The sequence below is a fragment of the Neofelis nebulosa genome, chromosome 12 (genome assembly GCF_028018385.1).
Source record: "Neofelis nebulosa isolate mNeoNeb1 chromosome 12, mNeoNeb1.pri, whole genome shotgun sequence".
NCBI lineage: Eukaryota > Metazoa > Chordata > Mammalia > Carnivora > Felidae > Neofelis > Neofelis nebulosa.
Window position 1 is genome coordinate 28,819,843 of NC_080793.1, and position 10,309 is coordinate 28,830,151.

Consider the following 10,309-nt stretch of genomic DNA (forward strand, 5'->3'; position numbering starts at 1 on the left):
CAGCTTCCAGTCTGAGACACATGATCATGAGAGTAAAGAGCTGATAACACTCAAACCATCCCGTACCCAAACAACCATTCTGTTTTTCAGTTTCAGTACAGTACTCAATAAGTTATATGAAGTATTCAATACTCTATTGTCAACAGGCTTTGTATGAGATGTTTTTGACCAATTATAGGCTAATGTAAGTGTTCTGAGCATATTCAAGTTAGGCTAGGCTAAGCTCTGATGTTCAGTAGATTAGGTGTATTAAAGGCTTTATTGGCTTGTGATATTCTCAACTTTCAATGGGTTTATTAGGATATAACACCATCAATTAAAGATGATCTGTACTAGATTTTCTTGGAAAAGCTTAATCTCATTTTTTTCTTATTTCTCAAAGTTTATGCTCACTTCTTATACTGGTTGTCTTTACATTTTGTAACAACATTTTCATGAGAGGTAAAGTTATATTATTGTCTTGAAATTGCTTTCCAACTCCTAAATTCTGTAATTCTACCTACAATCTTTATTTCTTTTGTTTTGTTTATATGGAAAAACTTTTGCCTCAAATCTATGAGTTTATTTTGTGCATGAACTCAAAGATGTAAGTTTTTCATCCTTTCCTCCAGAGCCACTGTCTACTCATCATTTTTCTCACAGCTCCAACACCTCTGTGTTCCCCAGGCTATAGATGATAGGCATATCATTGGCATGGGAGTGACTACTCCATAGAGCAATCAATTTGTCAACAGCAGAGTCTTTGGACTTTGGCTTCATGTATATGAAGAGGATTGTCCCATAAAACAAGGTCACTACTGTTAAGTGGGCTGAACAGGTACAGAAGGCCTTTTTTCTTCCTTCTGCTGAATTGATTCTTAGTACAGTAGAAAGGATGAAAATGTAGGGGATACAAATTTACAATAATGGAATAAACAAAAATATTACATTGCCTAACATTATAGCAATCTCAATCAAAGTATTATGTGCACAAGCCAGCTTGACAAAGGCCAATATTTCACAAAGTGGTTAATGGCATTTTTTCCACAGAAGGGCAACTGTATTGCAAGTATATTTTTTTCAGTGAATTGAGAAAGCCCAGTCCCCAGGAGAGGGCTGCCATCTGAATACAAAGTGCCTTGCTCATGATGATGGGGTATCTCAGAGGGTTACAGATAGCCACGTAATGGTCATATGCCATCACTGCTAGAAGCACGCACTCGGTGGACCCCATAGTGTAGGAGACAGACATCTGAACAACACATCTAAGGAAGGAGATGGTTTTCTTCTGTGATAGGAAGTGAATTAACATTAAGGGGATAAAGGAGGGCGTGTAACAAATATTTAGGAAGGAAAGATTACCAAGGAAGAAGTACATGGGCGTATGGAGGCGGGAATCTAGGAAAGTTAGTATGATCAAGGTGCTGTTCCCCAGCAGGATCACCAGGTACATCATCAAGCACATGACGAAAAGTTTTTCCACTTGGGGTACTCAGAAAGTCTCTGCAGAATGAACTCAATCTCTGTCCAGTTCATCCTGTCCATTTTACTTTTTTATACCTGGAGTAATCCAGAAGAGAAAACTTCATGTGAGCATAACGTGTCAGTGCATATTACCATGTGCAGTGAGAGATCACTGGAGGAGGGGCACCAAGTGTGTGCCCACAATAGCTGGAGTGGTGCTAAGAACTCTGAGGTTAGCTGTTTGAATTTCTCTTCTGGCTCTTAAGGGAAGGGATTGAAGATGTGTAAAAATTACATTGATAGCTTATTAAAAATTATAGGCTTTTGTATTCCATTTGCTGGGATTATGATACACAGTTCCGAGGCAGGAAAGAACTATTTGCATCTAAGAAACATCTGTTACTTCCTGTTCTTTGGACCCACAGACACCACTTTGAATATCATCATTTTGGAGACAGTGTGCTTAACCTGTTCAGAATAACTATGTACTTGATTTTATTTCATAGCAGTCATTAACAATAACATTGGTTTAGAGTCTTGTAATTTACAAATACACTCACACACATTACTCATTTCATCATCACTATAATAATGTGAGGAAAATGAAATTCATAGAGGTAAAATATATATAAAACACAGTGTGAGCCACTATTCCAGTCTGCATTTTCTGACTTTATATCACCCACCCCTTTTATTTTTATTTTTTTAATGTTTATTTATTTTTGAGAGACACAAAGCACTAGCAGAGAAGTACTCTCAGAGAGAAGGAGACAGAGGATCCAAAGTGGGCTTTGTGGTAACAGGAAAGAGCCAGACTGGGGGCTCAAACACACAAGCTGTGAGATCATGACCTGAGCCGAACTCAGAAGCTTAACCAACTCAGCCATCCCGGTGCCCCTCACCTGCCCTTTCTGAACAGCATGCTGTTGCCCTCTCCAAATTATGTGAATTTCCTAAGGAGTGAGAATCAGGCATCTTTTTATTTTTTATTTTTTAAAAAAAATTTTTAACGTTTATTTATTTTTGAGACAGAGAGAGACAGAGCATGAATGGGGGAGGGTCAGAGAGAGAGGGAGACACAGAATCTGAAACAGGCTCCAGGCTCTGAGCGGTTAGCACAGGGCCGGATGCGGGGCTCAAACTCACGGATGGCGAGATCATTACCTGAGCCGAAGTCGGACGCTCAACCGACTGAGCCACCCAGGCGCCCTCAGGCATCTTTTTAAATACGTTCTTCAGATTATCCTAATATTCAGTATGGTAGAAAACCACCTGTCTAGTGGAGTGCCTCCAAATTTTAGTATACAGACAAATCACATGGGACAGTCTCTTAAAGGATTCTAAATCAGTGGGTCTGAATTGGATTCTAAGATCTGCATTTATTAACATGTTCCCAGATGCTGCTGCCGCTGCTGTCTGCAGAACTCACATGAATAGCAAGCCTTTTAGACCATTTCTCTCCAATGCTATTGCAGAGTGCCACTAATGCCTCTGTTGTATGTTGGATTGTAATTAAATAGTAGACAATGCAAAACTGACCATTCTGTGAGACTTGGAGTTGAGGCTTCTGTGTGAGTGTTTTGAAATTAGTTTTATGTTTTTTAGATTTCATATATACAAGCAACCAAATTGTGAGCAGAAGTTCCTACTTTTGTTTTGTTTTAGTACATGTTAAAGTACTTTCTCTTCCATTTGTTGAATTTGAAATTAGGGTCAATATTTTCCAAAATATGAATTTGAGATCAGCTCACGCATCTTAGTTGTGCATCATAGAGCATGGAGCAAATAACTTTAATTTGAAAAAAATGTAAAGAGTAGATATTAGTAGCTGACTTTTTTTTTTTTTTCAATTTTGCATTCTTAATATTTATTGAATCCATTACCTCTGTCCTCCCACATCCATTTCTCCTGCTCTGGCTTTAATGAAAGTATTTTTTTTTAATTTTTTAATATATGAAATTTACTGTCAAATTGGTTTCCATACAACACCCAGTGCTCATCCCAAAAGGTGCCCTCCTCAATAACCATCACCCACCCTTCCCTCCCTCCCACCCCCCATCAACCCTCAGTTTGTTCTCAGTTTTTAACAGTCTCTTATGCTTTGGCTCTCTCCCACTCTAACCTCCTTTTTTTTTTTTTTCCGTCCCCTCCCCCATGGGTTTCTGTTACATTTCTCAGGATCCACATAAGAGTGAAACCATATGGTATCTGTCTTTCTCTGTATGCCTTATTTCACTTAGCATCACACTCTCCAGTTCCATCCACTTTGCTACAAAAGGCCATATTTCATTCTTTCTCATTGCCACGTAGTATTCCATTGTGTATATAAACCACAATTTCTTTATCCATTCATCAGTTGATGGACATTTAGGCTCTTTCCATAATTTGGCTATTGTTGAGAGTGCTGCTATAAACATTGGGGTACAAGTGCCCCTATGCATCAGTACTCCTGTATCCCTTGGATAAATTCCTAGCAGTGCTATTGCTGGGTCATAGGGTAGGTCTATTTTTAATTTTCTGAGGAACCTCCACACTGTTTTCCGGAGTGGCTGCACCAGTTTGCATTCCCACCAACAGTGCAAGAGGGTTCCCATTTCTCCACATCCTCGCCAGCATCTATAGTCTCCTGATTTGTTCATTTTGGCCACTCTGACTGGCGTGAGGTGATATCTGAGTGTGGTTTTGATTTGTATTTCCCTGATAAGGAGCGACGTTGAACATCTTTTCATGTGCCTGTTGGCTATCCGGATGTCTTCTTTAGAGAAGTGTCTATTCATGTTTTCTGCCCATTTCTTCACTGGGTTATTTGTTTTTCGGGTGTGGAGTTTGATGAGCTCTTTATAGATTTTGGATACTAGCCCTTTGTCCGATGTGTCATTTGCAAATATCTTTTCCCATTCCGTTGGTTGCCTTTTAGTTTTGTTGGTTGTTTCCTTTGCTGTGAAGAAGCTTTTTATCTTCATAAGGTCCCAGTAATTCACTTTTGCTTTTCATTCCCTTGCCTTTGGGGATGTGCCGAGTAAGAGATTGCTATGGCTGAGGTCAGAGAGGTCTTTTCCTGCTTTCTCCTCTAAGGTTTTGATGGTTTCCTGTCTCACATTCAGGTCCTTTATCCATTTTGAGTTTATTTTTGTGAATGGTGTGAGAAAGTGGTCTAGTTTCAACCTTCTGCATGTTGCTGTCCATTTCTCCCAGCACCATTTGTTAAAGAGACTGTCTTTTTTCCATTGGATGTTCTTTCCTGCTTTGTCAAAGATGAGTTGGCCATACGTTTGTGGGTCTAGTTCTGGGGTTTCTATTCTATTCCATTGGTCTATGTGTCTGTTTTTATGCCAATACCATGCTGTCTTGATGATGACAGCTTTGTAGTAGAGGCTAAAATCTGGGATTGTGATGCCTCCTGCTTTGGTCTTCTTCTTCAAAATTACCTTGGCTATTCGGGGTCTTTTGTGGTTCCATATTAATTTTAGGATTGCTTGTTCTAGTTTCGAGAAGAATGCTGGTGCAATTTTGATTGGGATTGCATTGAATGTGTAGATAGCTTTGGGTAGTATTGACATTTTGACAATATTCTTCCAATCCATGAGCACGGAATGTCTTTCCATTTCTTTATATCTTCTTCAATTACCTGCATAAGCTTTCTATAGTTTTCAGCATACAGATCTTTTACATCTTTGGTTAGATTTATTCCTAGGTATTTTATGTTTCTTGGTGCAATTGTGAATGGGATCAGTTTCTTTATTTGTCTTTCTGTTGCTTCATTGTTAGTGTATAAGAATGCAACGGATTTCTGTACATTGATTTTGTATCCTGCAACTTTGCTGAATTCATGTATCAGTTCTAGCAGACTTTTGGTGGAGTCTATCGGATTTTCCATGTATAATATCATGTCATCTGCAAAAAGCGAAAGCTTGACTTCATCTTTGCCAATTTTGATGCCTTTGATTTCCTTTTGTTGTCTGATTGCTAGTGCTAGAACTTCCAACACTATGTTAAACAACAGCGCTGAGAGTGGGCATCCCTGTCGTGTTCCTGATCTCAGGGAAAAAGTTCTCAGTTTTTCCCTGTTGAGGATGATGTTAGCTGTGGGCTTCTCATAAATGGCTTTTATGATCTTTAAGTATGTTCCTTCTATCCCGACTTTCTCAAGGGTTTTTATGAAGAAAGGGTGCTGGATTTTGTCAAAGGCCTTTTCTGCATCGATTGACAGGATCATATGGTTCTTCTCTTTTTTTTTTTGTTAATGTGATGTATCACGTTGATCGATTTGCGAATGTTGAACCAGCCCTGCATCCCAGGAATGAATCCCACTTGATCATGGTGAATAATTCTTTTTATATGCTGTTGAATTCGATTTGCTAGTATCTTATTGAGAATTTTTGCATCCATATTCATCAGAGATATTGGCCTGTAGTTCTCTTTTTTTACTTGGTCTCTGTCTGGTTTAGGAATCAAAGTAATACTGGCTTCATAGAATGAGTCTGGAAGTTTTCCTTCCCTTTCTATTTCTTGGAATAGCTTGAGAAGGATAGGTATTATCTCTGGTTTAAATGTCTGGTAGAACTCTCCTGGGAAGCCATCTGGTCCTGGACTCTTATTTGTTGGGAGATTTTTGATAACCGATTCAATTTCTTCACTGGTTATGGGTCTGTTCAAGCTTTCTATTTCCTTCTGATTGAGTTTTGGAAGAGTGTGGGTGTTTAGGAATTTGTCCATTTCTTCCAGGTTGTCCAGTTTGTTGGCATATAATTTTTCATAGTATTCCCTGATAATTGTTTGTATCTCTGAGGGATTGGTTGTAATAATTCCATTTTCATTCAAGATTTTATCTATTTGGGTCATCTCCCTTTTCTTTTTGAGAAGCCTGGCTAGAGGTTTGTCAATTTTGTTTATTTTTTCAAAAAACCAACTCTTGGTTTCGTTGATCTGCTCTACCGTTTTTTTAGATTCTATATTGTTTATTTCTGCTCTGATCTTTATTATTTCTCTTCTTCTGCTGGGTTTAGGCTGCCTTTGCTGTTCTGCTTCTATTTCCTTTAGGTGTGCTGTTAGATTTTGTATTTGGGATTTTTCTTGTTTCTTGAGATAGGCCTGGATTGCAATGTATTTTCCTCTCAGGACTGCCTTCGCTGCGTCCCAAAGCGTTTGGATTGGTGTATTTTCATTTTCGTTTGTTTCCATATATTTTTAAATTTATTCTCTAATTGCCTGGTTGACCCACTCGTTCGTTAGTAGGGTGTTCTTTAACCTCCATGCTTTTGGAGGTTTTCCAGACTTTTTCCTGTGGTTGATTTCAAGCTTCATAGCATTGTGGTCTGAAAGTATGCATGGTATGATCTCAATTCTTTTATACTTATGAAGGGCTGTTTTGTGACCCAGTATGTGATCTATCTTAGAGAATGTTCCATGTGCACTCGAGAAGAAAGTATATTCTGTTGCTTTGGGATGCAGAGTTCTAAATATATCTGTCAAGTCCATCTGATCCAATGTATCACTCAGGGCCCTTGTTTCTTTATTGACCGTGTGTCTAGATGATCTATCCATTTCTGTAAGTGGGGTGTTAAAGTCCCCTGCAATGACCACATTCTTATCAATAAGGTTGCTTCTGTTTATGAGTAATTGTTTTATATATCTGGGGGCTCCGGTATTCGGCGCATAGACATTTATAATTGTTAGCTCTTCCTGATGGATAGACCCTGTAATTATTATATAATGCCCTTCTTCATCTCTTGTTACAGCCTTTAATTTAAAGTCTAGTTTGTCTGATATAAGTATGGCTACTCCAGCTTTCTTTTGGCTTCCAGTAGCATGATAAATAGTTCTCCATCCCCTCACTCTCAATCTAAAGGTGTCCTCAGATCTAAAATGAGTCTCTTGTAGACAGCAAATAGATGGGTCTTGTTTTTTTATCCATTCTGATACCCTATGTCTTTTGGTTGGCGCATTTAGTCCATTTACATTCAGTGTTATTATAGAAAGATACGGGTTTAGAGTCATTGTGATGTCTGTATGTTTTATGCTTTTAGTGATGTCTCTGGTACTTTGTCTCACAGGATCCCCCTTAGGATCTCTTGTAGGGCTGGTTTCGTGGTGACAAATTCCTTCAGTTTTTGTTTGTTTGGGAAGACCTTTATCTCTCCTTCTATTCTAAATGACAGACTTGCTGGATAAAGGATTCTTGGCTGCATATTTTTTCTGTTTAGCACACTGAAGAGATCGTGCCAAGCCTTTCTGGCCTGCCAAGTTTCAAAGGAGAGATCAGTCACGAGTCTTATAGGTCTCCCTTTATATGTGAGGGCACGTTTATCCCTTGCTGCTTTCAGAATTTTCTCTTTATCCTTGTATTTTGCCAGTTTCACTATGATATGTCGTGCAGAAGATCGATTCAAGTTACGTCTGAAGGGAGTTCTCTGTGCCTCATGGATTTCAATGCCTTTTTCCTTCCCCAGTTCAGGGAAGTTCTCAGCTATAATTTCTTCAAGTACCCCTTCAGCACTTTTCCCTCTCTCTTCCTCCTCTGGGATACCAATTATGCATATATTATTTCTTTTTAGTGTATCACTTAGTTCTCTAATTTTCCCCTCATACTCCTGGATTTTTTTATCTCTCTTTCTCTCAGCTTCCTCTTTCTCCATAACTTTATCTTCTAGTTCACCTATTCTCTCCTCTGCCTCTTCAATCCGAGCTGTCGTCGTTTCCATTTTGTTTTGCATTTCGTTTAAAGTGCTTTTCAGTTCCTCGTGACTGTTCCTTAGTCCCTTGATCTCTGTGGCAAGAGATTCTCTGCTGTCTTCTATACTGTTTTCAAGCCCAGCGATTAATTTTATGACTGTTATTCTAAATTCCCTTTCTGTTATATTATTTAAATCCTTTTTGATCAGTTCATTAGCTGTTGTTATTTCCTGGAGATTCTTCTGAGGGGAATTCTTCCGTTTGGTCATTTTGGATAGTCCCTGGAGTGGTGAGGACCTGCAGGGCACTTCCCCTGTGCTGTGGTGTATAACTGGAGTTGGTGGGCGGGGCCGCAGTCCGACCTGATGTCTGCCCCCAGCCCACCGCTGGGGCCACAGTCAGACTTCTCTTCCCCTCTCCTAGGGGTGGGATTCACTGTGGGGTGGCGTGGCCCGTCTGGGCTACTTGCACACTGCCAGGCTTGTGGTGCTGGGGATCTGGTGTATTAGCTGGGGTGGGTAGGCAAGGTGCACAGGGGCAGGAGGGGCAGGCTTAGCTCGCTTCTCCTTAGGTGATCCACTCAGGAGGGGCCCTGTGGCAGCGGGAGGGAGTCAGATCCGCTGCCGGAGGTTTGGCTCCGCAGAAGCACAGAGTTGGGTGTTTGCGCGGAGCGAGCAAGTTCCCTGGCGGGAACTGGTTCTCTTTGGGATTTTGGCTGCGGGATGGGTGAGGGAGATGGCGCTGGCGAGCGCCCTTGTTCCCCGCCAAGCTGAGCTCTGCCGGCCGGGGGCTCAGCAGCTCTCCCTCCCTTTGTCCTCCAGCCTTCCCGCTTTCTGAGCAGAGCTGTTAACTTATGACCTCCCAGACGCTAAGTCGCGCTTGCTGTCGGAACACAGTCCGTCCGGCCCCTCCACTTTTGCCAGCCAGACTCGGGGGCTCTGCTTGGCTGGCGAGCCGCCCCTCCGCCCCGGCTCCCTCCCGCCAGTCCGTGGAGCACGCACCGCCTCGCCGCCCTTCCTACCCTCTTCCGTGGGCCTCTCGTCTGCGCTTGGCTCTGGAGACTCCATTCTGCTAATCCTCTGGTGGTTTTCTGGGTTTTTTAGGCAGATGTAGGTGGAATCTAAGTGATCAGCATGACGCGCGGTGAGCCCAGCGTCCTCCTACGCCGCCATCTTCCCTCCAACCTCCTAGTAGCTGACTTTTTTATAGTAATTAAATCAAATAAGATAATTTTGACAACACCTTTCATTCTTAAGGTATTCTACCTAACTTAAAAACATCCCTAGAGGAAAAGAAAAGACTGATCCAATGGATGAGTTTCTAGTTAGGGTTGTTTTTTTTTTTTTTAATTTTTTTTTAATTTATTTTGAGTGATGGGCGGGGCGGGAGGGGGATAAGTGACATAGGGGCAGAGAGATGGAGAGAGAGAGAATCCCAAGCACCCTCTACACTATTAGCACAGAGCCTGACATGGGGCTCCATCTATGAATCATGAGATAATGACCTGAGCCAACATCAAGAGTCTGAGTCTCAACTGACTGAGTCACCCAGGTGCCCCTTTAGTTAGTGTTTTTAAACAAGGCTGTGTGGGGTGCCTTAGTGTCTCTTAGTTAAGTGCCCTCTCTTGGTTTCAGCTCTGGTCATGATCTCACAGTTCGTGACATCCAGCCCTGTGTCAGGCTCTGTGCTGACAGCGAAGAGCCTGTTTGGGATCCTGTCTCTCCTCTCTCTCTCTGCCCCTTCCCCCACACTTTCTCCCTGTCAAAATAAATAAACATTAAAAAAATTAAACAAGAACCTGTTTCTGATATAGGCTCTGCCATTTCTGTGATAATCATTTGCCAACAGGCTATGCTGCTTTCTATAGCAACTTCAGTTTACAATAGTGAAACATATTAGCATAATACAGTGTTTATATGTCTATTGGCTATGGAAAAGAGGTTCTCATCCAATTCAAGCTGTACCATAATTTTCAGACATACATTACAAAGAGGGTGAGAAGGGTTGGGTCAGGAAAGATATATTTTTATTTAGTATTACGATTGGAATGTGATTGACTGTAGATACATAGTGTCAACCTACTCTGAATCTGAAAATAAAATTCTGATAGAGGAACATCATTTGTCTAGGGTCTGTTGTTTCAGGAAAGATGTGAATTAGGTCAAATACCCTCTCTTTTCTTTTCTAGGAACAT

The 10,309-nt window shown here is 40.9% G+C and overlaps 1 pseudogene; it reads right to left on the bottom strand.

Annotated features, from left to right (window-relative positions):
- Positions 1–595: 595 nt before the first annotated feature.
- Positions 596–1,524, bottom strand: LOC131491567 (olfactory receptor 13D1-like; annotated as a pseudogene).
- Between the last annotated feature and the right edge of the window lie 8,785 nt (positions 1,525–10,309).